General features: G+C 26.2%; 1 pseudogene; it reads left to right on the top strand.

Annotated features, from left to right (window-relative positions):
• The first annotated feature begins 51 nt into the window (after window positions 1-51).
• Window positions 52-9968, top strand: LOC124935629 (annotated as a pseudogene).
• Window positions 9969-11216: the final 1248 nt, after the last annotated feature.

Below are 11216 nucleotides of genomic sequence, written 5' to 3'. Positions count from 1 at the left end.
AAAGAACTAGGTTTTCATCAAACGAGAAAGCAAACGTCACCAAGGAGCTCAATGCAAAGCACAGAAAGGTTTTCATCGTTTTCCCCTTTTTTATTTTCATTTCAATTTCTTCTTTATTCTCTTTCGATCTTGCATAGATTTGATATGTTATACTTCCGATCTGTCAACAAAGAAATATTTGTAAGGTTAAAGATGCTCTTGTTAGCCTTTATGATGTCTATGTTGCTGAAAATGCTTGTGAAAGGATTTCTCGTTCATTCCATTTGGAAAATATTGGCTCTTCCAATTCTAATACGACTCAACGTGATTCTTCCTCCAATTGGGATGACTTTGATGCTTATTGTGCGGAAATTGAGACTTCAGAGCCTTCAAAATCTGAATTATTAGACTATCTCGAAAAGGGTCGTTTGAAGAAGAGTGGAATTCCTAAAGATTTTTCATGTTTAGATTGGTGGAAAATGAATAGACTACAATATCCAGTGTTATCAAAAATGGCCGCTGATATTTTAGCTATTCCAGTAAGTTCGGTAGCTTCTGAAGCAACATTTAGTGCTGGGACGAGGGTCATTGATTCTTATCGTTCATCACTTTCCCCAGAGACGGTGCAAGTTCTTCTATGTGGAGGAGATTGGCTTCGACATTTGCATGGAGTGAAAAAAAATACGAGGGTAAGTGAAATTTAATATTTTTTATTTTACGTTAACATATATTATTATTTGAACATTAATTTAACTATATATTGTTTTTTTCAGAGAGATAAAACTTATCAAGAAATTTGTCTTCCGGAATCCAAATAAGTTGTTATTTTTTAGTTTGGACTTTGGAAGTTTGGATTAAGTAAGTTTGGACTTTGGAATGTTGGGAACTTTGGAGTTTTGATTAAGTAAGTTTGGTTGTTTTATGTTGGACTAATTTAATATATTGTATGTTTGGACTTTGGATTTTAGATATTTTTAGTTAGAATGATTATGTTTTAAGTTGAATGTTTTAATGTGTAATGTTGTGTGTTCTATTTGATTTTGATGGAATGTTTATGTTTTAGGTGAAATGAATAATTCTATATGTTTATTCATTTTGTTGTGATCTTTTGATATATTGAAAGTGTGAAACTATTTAGTTGATATGTTTTAATTTTGTATGTTTTGAGTCGAGTTCGAGCTCGAGCTCGAGCTTTAATTTTGATACTCGATCGAGCTCGAGCTCGAGTTCGAGCCGTTGAAATTTTTTCGAGCTCGAGCTCGAGTAGACCTCTACTCGAGCTCGACTCGACTCGTTTTCAGCCCTAGGTTAGATATATAAATGTTTGGTTTTAGAATTTGTTTATAAGATTTTTAGTAATTTTTATTTATAGATATTTTTATTTTTCAAATTTATTTATTTTCTTTACATACCAATTATATTTTATAATAAATAATTATTTTATTTAAATAATGATATTAGAATAGTTCTAATCTTTCCAAAAATAATAATTATTATTATTATTTACATACTAAGTATTTATTTATTTATTTAATTTATTTTGGAGTTATTCTCAAATATTATTTTTTATAAGTCCACCATAATAATATATATAAACACTATCTTCATAAGAAAGTCTTTCAATAAAAATTAATTATTTTTTGTGTTAATTATTTTATTCATTTATAATTTAATAACAAATGTCTTAGCTATAATTATATTTCAAATGTGGGTACGTAGTTGTGATCCCTTATTTGGTTAGACATTTTATTTATCTATTTTACCTGTTATAAATTGAATTTAAATTATTTTATTTTATTTAATTGTGTAAAAATTGAATTAAAATTTTGTTTTATTAAATTTATTTCGGTTTCATAACATATATTTTTTAAATATTACATTATATATAAGAATGATTCTCTTTGAGAGTGGATCTAGGTTAGGGTTGAGAAGGGTTTAAACGAAAAAATAATAATTTTATGATAGAAAAGAGACACGGCTCCTTAATTTTTTTTAATTTTTATTCACTATTTTCTTTTATAAATCTATAAAAAAAAAAGGTTAAACTCAGGTTCATCCACTCGTTAAATCTATAATTTTATATTTATTTTATTCAACCCCACAAAAAAAATATTAAATTTATTTCGAGCCCACCCTGACTCTAATTCTTGCTTAGAGAAAGTAAGCTAACAAAATTAATAATAAAGTAAATTGGAGAATATTTGAAGTAAGATCACAAAATTAGTAAATTAAAACTTAATTTGGGTGACAAAAAATGATCAATTAATTTTTTAATACGATTGAATATTATTATTATTTTTAAATATAAATTTAACTATTTTTTTATTTAATCATTATTAATATTTATTTTTCATCAGATTGTAAGATATTTTATAAGGACCTGAAAATTAATAATAAACGATGATAAGAGTTTATAAAATGGTAAAAAACAAATAACAATATTATTAATGAATGAAAGGTCCCTTAGAAATTTATTTTGGTTGAATATTTGTTATTTTTAAATTAAATATTGAATTATATTTGTATTTAACCATTATCAATATTATTTTTAAAAGATAAGATATAATAATATGCGTGAGTCAGAATTTGAGGGATAGGCAAATTATGGTTCAAAATGAGAGAGTGAGTATTAGTCACGAAATTAATATTACGAGAAGTCGATTGGGGAAGACCAAAAGTAAAGATAAAGATTAGTAAGGATAAAGATTAGTAAAAAATGCTTAAAATGAAGTCTAATGAGAGATAATTAAATATTGCTTAAACTTTATTTTTTGATGTCACAAATAAGTCAAATTTTATTTTTTTTTGATAGATTTTTAGTTTTTTTTTTTAAATTAAAATTTTAACTATATTTTTGTTTAATCATATTATTATTATTTTTCTTATATGACAAGATATTTTATAATAAAAAATTATTAATTAACTAACACCTTAAAGAACCGGATATTAGTAATAAGTGAGGGTAAAATGTCACTACAAAATGCTCGAAGTGAAATAAAGGTTAATTAAGAAATGTTTGAACTGATGTCACAAGATTAGTAAATCTTGAATTTATTTTGGGTGGTCAAAAAATGATCAATATCATTTTTAAAGTCGAATGAATATTTGTTTTTTACAAATTCTTTCTAAAATAAAAAATTTAACTGTTTTTTATTTAACCATTATTAATATTATCTTTTCATAACATGATAATATATTTATAATAAAAAATTGATAGGTAAAATGCTATTTTAAATAACTCAAAAATTAATAATAAATTATGGTAAGAGTCCATACAAAATATTCTAAAGTGAGGTAACGAAATTAATAATAAGGTCAATTGAAGAATATTTGGAGTAAGATCACAAAATTAGTAGGTTAAAACTTAATTTGGGTGAATGGTCAATTAATTTTTAAATACGAACGAGTATTAATTTTTTTTAATAAAAATTTAAATATTTTTTATTTAATCATTATTAATATTTATTTTTCATCTGATTATAAGATATTTTATAATAAAAATATAAATAAAATGATATTATAAGGACCCAAAAATCAATAATAAACGATGATAATAGTTCAATATAAAATAGTAAAAAAATAACAATATTATTAATGAAAGGTAATCGGGGATTTGTTTTAGTTATATCATGCGATTACAATTAATAAGTCTAAATGTATTTTTGATGAAAAAAATATCAATATTAACTTTAAAAAAATATTAATTTTTTAATAAGCTTTTTAAATTTTTTTAAATTAATAATTTTTGTTTAAACATTATTTCTTTTATTTTTTAATAACACAACCTAATATTGGGATTCCAACTCAAAAAGAGTGAGATTTTGAGAATAGTTGCTCTTTGAAGAACATTCATACTGGAAATTATAATCAAGGATTACTTAATCAATCGTCACTTGATGCTATGCTAAGCAAGGACTTCTCCCTCATGTGGAAATAAAGGCCCTCGAGCCGCATTTCTATACCGAGTGCCCTCTCGCTGCTCGAGGATCATCACGTGGATCTTGGAGGATTCTCAAGAAATTTTTTGATTTCTTCCGAAAACGGATGATTAATCATTCGCTTCTCACGTACTGTGAATAGCGGGGACATTGAGGAATATATATCTAGAAAGGCGTTTCGGGAATAGGTCGGATTCTATTTCTATCTCTGTTGATTGAGTTGCGAAAACTTATGGATAGGTATCCTACATCTGAACCGAATTCTTTCTGGTTAAAGAATTTTTTTATAGTTCTAGAACAATTAGGAAATTCTCTAGAAGAAATAAGGGGTTACGCTCCTGGCGGCAACATGCTAATATGAATCTATCTTCATTTTTCTGCGTAACCAATTTGTTCATTTACGATCAATATATTCTGAAGCTTTTTTTGAACGTATTTATTTTTATGAGAAAATAGAACATTTTCTAGAAGTTAATGCTAAGAATTTCATACCTTTTTTATGGTTGTTCAAGGATCTATTAGATATTTTATAATAAAATTATAAATAAAATTGTATTTTAAATAATAATATGAATATTTTAGTTATATATATATATTATTAATAAACAAAATATAATAAATATTATATATATATATTCAAATAATAAAAAATATATTTAACTCTACATTTCTACATTTTTAAATAATGGATAAATATTTGTTATTTTAATTTATAATATTATTATAAATATTTTATACAAAATATTATAAAATTGAATTATTATTGTTTTTAATAAAAAATAATAATTAATGTTATTGTTTAACAAAAAAAAAATAAATAAAAATATAACAATTATATATATAATAACATTTATGTATAGGTATATATAATTTTGAAACAAAAATTTAGTGGTGTTATTATAAAAAAAAATGGTTAGTATTACTTTATAATATTATTAACATTGCACATATATTTTAATTATTATTTTGATTTTTGATCAATAATAAACTATTTTCGATATTATTGAGAGGATAGAATAGAAACTAAACAATTATGTACAAGAAAGGAAAGACACAACCATATATTTCATTCAAATATTATTTTCGCCAATTTGAAATGATGTGATAATTCACGTTAAAAAAATTAAATTAAATTAAATCAATAAACGAAAAAACTAAAATTTTGAATAAAAATATTGACCATATTTGCAAGATTTTATTTCACTTGTCTCAATCTCAACAAAATTTCTATAAAAGAAATTTTATAGTAAATACAAGATTAGATGATTTTATACAATATTTAAAAAAAATGGAACAAATAAAAGAATGACATACATACACTATTCAAATTTCTCAAACTTATATATTTTTATATAAATAGTATCTAGCAATTATGATATTATGATATTCATATTAAACACAATATAATGGTAAAATTTATTTAATAGAATTTAAATGTTTATTAATTTTTTATAATCCAGGTGTAAAGTTGTAAATAAAAAAATGAAATTTAAATGTGTCATCTTCTTATATAACAAAACTTAATTAAGGTAAAATTATATGTTTATTGTATTTGATTAAGTTTATTTAAACTATTGATATATTATATATTGTGATTCATATTTTTTTTTAGAAATTTTAATTTTTTAAATTTTATTTTAATTATTTTGTTTATATATTTGTCCGTTTAAATCGCATGAAAATTTTCATAATTAAAATAAGAAGAGTAAAAATATACAAACATGTTAATAATATGAGAGCATGTTAGGATGAAGGTTTTCTAGCCCTCAATAAGTTCATAATTTTATTTTATTAAGCTATGTAATAACAGGTTTTCTATTTAATAAGTTATGCAACAACATTAAAATATCAACAATTAGTAGAAATAATTACATCTCATAATTGAAGTGAGAACGGATAATGACGGAAAAAACAGTTAAAGACATAAAACACTTGAATAACAGAAATGAGAAAGAAAGACTACTATTAATAAGTATGAGAGATTATAAGAAGTATAATTCACAAAAGGAAAGACATTTTAATATTATAAAAATATTATAAAATTAAAGGAATATATATATATATATATATATATATATATATATATATATATATATATATATATTATTCTATATTTTTATCTGATCTTTTTGATATTATATTGAAATGCATCTAAATAACTTATTACAAATTCAATCATAATTTAACCTTAATTCTGTTTTTACAGATTTTCACCATATTGTTTTTTATAATTTTTATAAAATTTATGGATGAACTAAATTATATTATCATTTTAAGAAAGACATGTTAATATTAGGATAATATTATAAAGGAAGACATGTTATTCCATATTTATGATTAGATGTCTATCTAATCTTTTGATATTATCTTGAAATTTATCTAAATAACTTATTAATTACAAGTCTTTTTGTAATTTAAACTTAATTGTATTTTTACATATTTTTACCATTTATTTTTTTTATAATTTATAGATAACCTAAATTATATTATCATTTTAAGAAAGACATTTTAATATTACAATAAAATTATAAAATTAAAGAAAGATATATGCTATTCTATATTTATGATTATTTATGGTTAGATAAACCTATATTTTTATGATTAGATGTTTATCTGATTATTTATATTATCTTGAAATGTATCTAAATAACTTATTATGATGTGTTTTTACATATTTTCACAATATTATTTTTATAATTTTTATAAAATTTATGGATTAACTAAATTATATCATCATTTTAAAAAATGATTAAAGATGTACATGATATGGTCAAATAAGACTATTACACTTTCTTTTAAGCTTTTTTTTTTTACATTCAGTTTTATTAAAGTTATAAAAAAAAATCATTTGCCAAAATTTATCATTAAATTTTATTTTCCTTTTAATATTATTTATATATATTAATTTATCATTTCACATAGTCATCACTATTTTAACTTAGGGTCATCTTTATAAAATGCTACTTTCCATATATATTGTAATTTAGGGTCAACATCTTTATAAAATACCTCTTTCCAAATATCTAAAAAGTCAAATAACATTTATTATTTCAATTTGTCTATTTAAAAAAAAAAATTAATAAAATAAATATTTATTATTTTGATAATTTGTAATGGATATACTTTATCTAGCTAGGAATTAATGAAGTGGAATTCATAATCAAATTATGTAGGCCAAACCAAACTATAAAAGATCTCATATTCACCATCACACTCATTCTTCCTCACAATTAACTATATTCTTCCTAACAAACTCGATATCCTTCACCATGTCGATGATGATTGTGTTAGAATTATCCTAATTAAATCCTAATTTAATGTGTGAGAAATTAAATCTGAATGCGGCGGAAGCGTACCTTAATTAATCGCATGAATCTTCTCTTTCCTTGTAATAGAAAAAGTCTTTAATCTCTCTTTCTTTAGACTTTCTTTATATGGAATGGTTCTTCCATTTGATGAGTAAGTCAATAGATTTCTCTCTCTGTTGATGGGGACGCAAAGGAGAATTGACATTACTTCAAATCGGGACCATTACCATTACATATAACCAACAATAAGTTAGTTATTATGGTTTGACAATTTCTAATTTAGCCCATTCATAAAATTAGAAATACCACTTAGATATCATCACTTTATATTCATGATAAATACACCCATAAGCCATAAACTTAATTTCACATTAGATCACATTATTTTGGCTTATATTAAATATGACATATGCACAATTATTTATTATACAAGTGACCCTAAAAATTCCAACAGATCGATTTTCAAATTCCGAAGTTGGTGGAAGAACATTCTTTAGATAAGGTAGCTAATTAAGTTTAATCATTTAAACTTTGTTTAATTATTTGATTATGATTTAGACAAGCTAATTAACTAATTAAAAAAATCAGCCCCCACTACCAAGTCGTGGAGCAGCTAACATCTCTGATTTTCGACGCATGAAAAAGTCATACCGATTGAATTCGTCTGGCCCGACAATGACAGGCCTAGCCTTGATTCGTCGCAACTTCTCCTCCTTCCGTTGGTTGACATGGGAGAATTCCTTTCTGGAGATCCAACCGCCATTTCCAATGCGACACGCCTCGTCGACGAGGCGTGTAGGAAGCACGGTTTTTTTTCTTTGGTAAACCATGGAGTCAATCTCAATCTCATTAGAGAAATGGGGGAGGAAATCCACTTATTTTTTGGTATGCGGAGATAATGAGAGTGAAGAAGAAACTTGGGGAAAGTTCTGGTTATGCTAGTAGTTTTACTAGCATCACTTTACTTCCAATCTCCCATGGAAAGAAACACTTTCGTTGTCATTCTCTGCAAATGACAATCAATCTTCGACAATGGTCGAGAATTACCTCTTAAGAACAATGGGAGAAGATTACAGACGGTTTGGGAATTTATATATATATAGGGTTTGTTTTCTTTGGACAAAAATTAATTTTTCAATTAATCACACCACTCATTTCATTAATCAAATATTAAAATATCTTTTATTTTGAATTATTATTTTTTATTTTATTTATATATATCAAATACATTTTAAATTTTTTTACCAAAAATAATCATCATCTCCTCAAAATTATCACCGATCATTATTTTTTCCCTCATAAATTTTTTAAAAATTCCAATCCGAATAAAGCCATATATATATATATGGAATAATGTCAATTTTATCACCGAACTATAACGGAATATTCACGTATATCACTGAACTAAATTTTGTTCATTCATATCATTGTAGTTGAACTAAATTTTCATCTATATCACTAGTTAACAAAAACATTCAAGTCCGTTATGTTTTCCGTTAAATGATGACACATGTCATTGATATGTCATTTTTTATATATTTTATTTTTATTTTTATTCATAATTTCTAAATAATAAAACTTTATATTTTCAGAGACATTAACCAAATAATTTACGCATTTTGAGAGACTAACACTAATTCATTTTTTTAATTAATATATTTTTAACATTTATTTTTATTAACGGATTTTATTATTTAAAAATGTTAATAAAAATAAATGTTAAAAATATATTAATTAAAAAAAAGTGAATTATTGTTAATGTTTTCTCAAAATGTATAATTTATTTGATTAATGTCTTTAAAAATGTAAATTAAGTTATTATTTAGAAATAGTGAATAAAAATAAATTATAATATATATTGATTTTAAAAAAATGACATGTTAATCACACGTGTCATCGTTTAACGGAAAAACTTAACGAGTTTGAATGTTTTTATCCAACAATGACATAAATGAACATTAAACTCAACTACAGTAGTATGAACGAACAAAAATTAGTTCTATATCCAAATATATTTTAATTTAATTTATCGATCTAACGAGATATTAATGTTGTTTATATAAATATATAGTAAGACGGTGCAAAAATACTGCGAATCGATGAATGCATTGTCGCTGGAAACAATGGAGCTCTTGGGCATGAGCCTCGGGATCAACCGAAACCATTTCAAGGAATTTTTTGAAAAGAACGATTCCATAATGAGATTAAACTATTACCTAATATATCAGATGCCTGATCAGACATTGGGCACTGGTCCACCCTGCGACCCAACTTCCCTACCCTAACCGTTCTCCATCAAGACGAAACTCCAGGCCTTCAAGTGTTTGTGGACGGGAAATGGCTAACCGTTCCACCAAACCCTAATGCATTTGTCATCAACATTGGTGACACTCTCATGGTACTATAATAGTCGCTAAATCTCATTTACAACATTGGTGACCGTCGTTAATTGTTTTGTTGTCTTGTTTTTCAGGCACTAACTAATGGGATTTACAAGAGTTGTCCGCATAGAGCAGTGGTGAACAATACAACTGCGAGGAAGTCTATAGCATTTTTCCTCAACCCCGATAAGAGTAGATCCGTTAGTCCACCAACTGATCTGGTGAACATGGAGAATCCAAGGTTGTACCCAGATTTCACATGGAGGGAATTTCTCGAGTTCACCAAGAAGCACTATCGGTCTGACCCAAAGACCCTTGCTGCCTTCTCAACATGGCTTGGAGAAAATAATAAAGGAGAGTAGTTCTTGTTTAATAAAAGATAATAAAGTCATTTCAACATTAGGGTAAATAAAGTTAATTCTTCTTCTAATGTAATTACACTGGTGAAAAAGTGGTCAAAACCGAGAGTTAAAACTCTCGGTTTTGAGCATATAACTCTCGGTAAAGAGACCTTACCGAAGGATTTAGTAACTCTCGCCATCCCTCGGTATTGACTCTCTCGGGATTTCCACAAAGAGAAAAACCGAGAGTTATATGAAAACTTTCGGATTTTTCTCTTTTGGAAAACCGAGGGTTTTACAAAGAACTCTCGGGTTTTCTCTTTGTGGAAAAACCGAGGGTTTTACAAAGAACCTTCGGTTTTTCTCTTTTGGAAAACCGAGGGTTTTACAAAGAACTCTCGGGTTTTCTCTTTGTGGAAAAACCGAGGGTTTTACATAGAACTTTCGGTTTTTCTCTTTGTGGAAAAACCGAGGGTTTTACAAAGAACTTTCGGTTTTTTTCTTTGTGGAAAAACCGAGGGTTTTACAAAGAACTCTCGGTTTTTCTCTTTGTGGAAAAACCGAGGGTTTTACAAAGAACTCTCGGTTTTTCTCTTTTGTGGAAAAACCGAGGGTTTTACAAAGAACTTTCGGTTTTTCTCTTTGTGGAAAAACCGAGGGTTTTACAAAGAACTCTCGGTTTTCTCTTCGGCTAAAAACCGATAGTTTTCTAATATCTCTCGGTTTTTCCACAAAGAGAAAACCCGAGAGATTTTATTTTTACTTTCGGTTTTTTAATGTAAATTTTTAAAAATGTGCCGATTATTTTTTTCGCAACCAAAACCTGTTCAGCCACCAAACCAATATATCAATGATAAAAGAAATTCAACATACATTAAACGATCACATTAATTGATCATGAACATTACAAAATTCGACACCAAACTAATATTCCGAACAATCTGTTCTAAATCCAACCACTAATGAAAAAATGTTTTGAATCGAAACTACCTTAGCTTGTGGGGGGAGGAGGTGGTCCTTGCCTCATATACAATTCTATTCTCTCCATTCTTGCGTTCATCTCTAACTTCTCCCTCTCCATTCTTTCCACAATTTCTTCATTTTCCGCTTTCATTTCATCCATTCTGCGCCTTCTTTCTTCATCCCTCTTCTCCAGTTCCTCCAGCTTGAGCTTCATCATTTGATTCTCTTCTAACAATCGCTCATTGTTTCGCTGTGAACTGTTTCCACTACGACGATCCTCACGAAAGTGTGTGGGTCGGACGCCTG

This window comes from Impatiens glandulifera, chromosome 1, assembly GCF_907164915.1.
Source record: "Impatiens glandulifera chromosome 1, dImpGla2.1, whole genome shotgun sequence".
Taxonomy (NCBI): domain Eukaryota; kingdom Viridiplantae; phylum Streptophyta; class Magnoliopsida; order Ericales; family Balsaminaceae; genus Impatiens; species Impatiens glandulifera.
The sequence above is the reverse complement of the archived record's forward strand: the minus strand, read 5'-3'. Positions and strand labels throughout refer to the sequence as shown.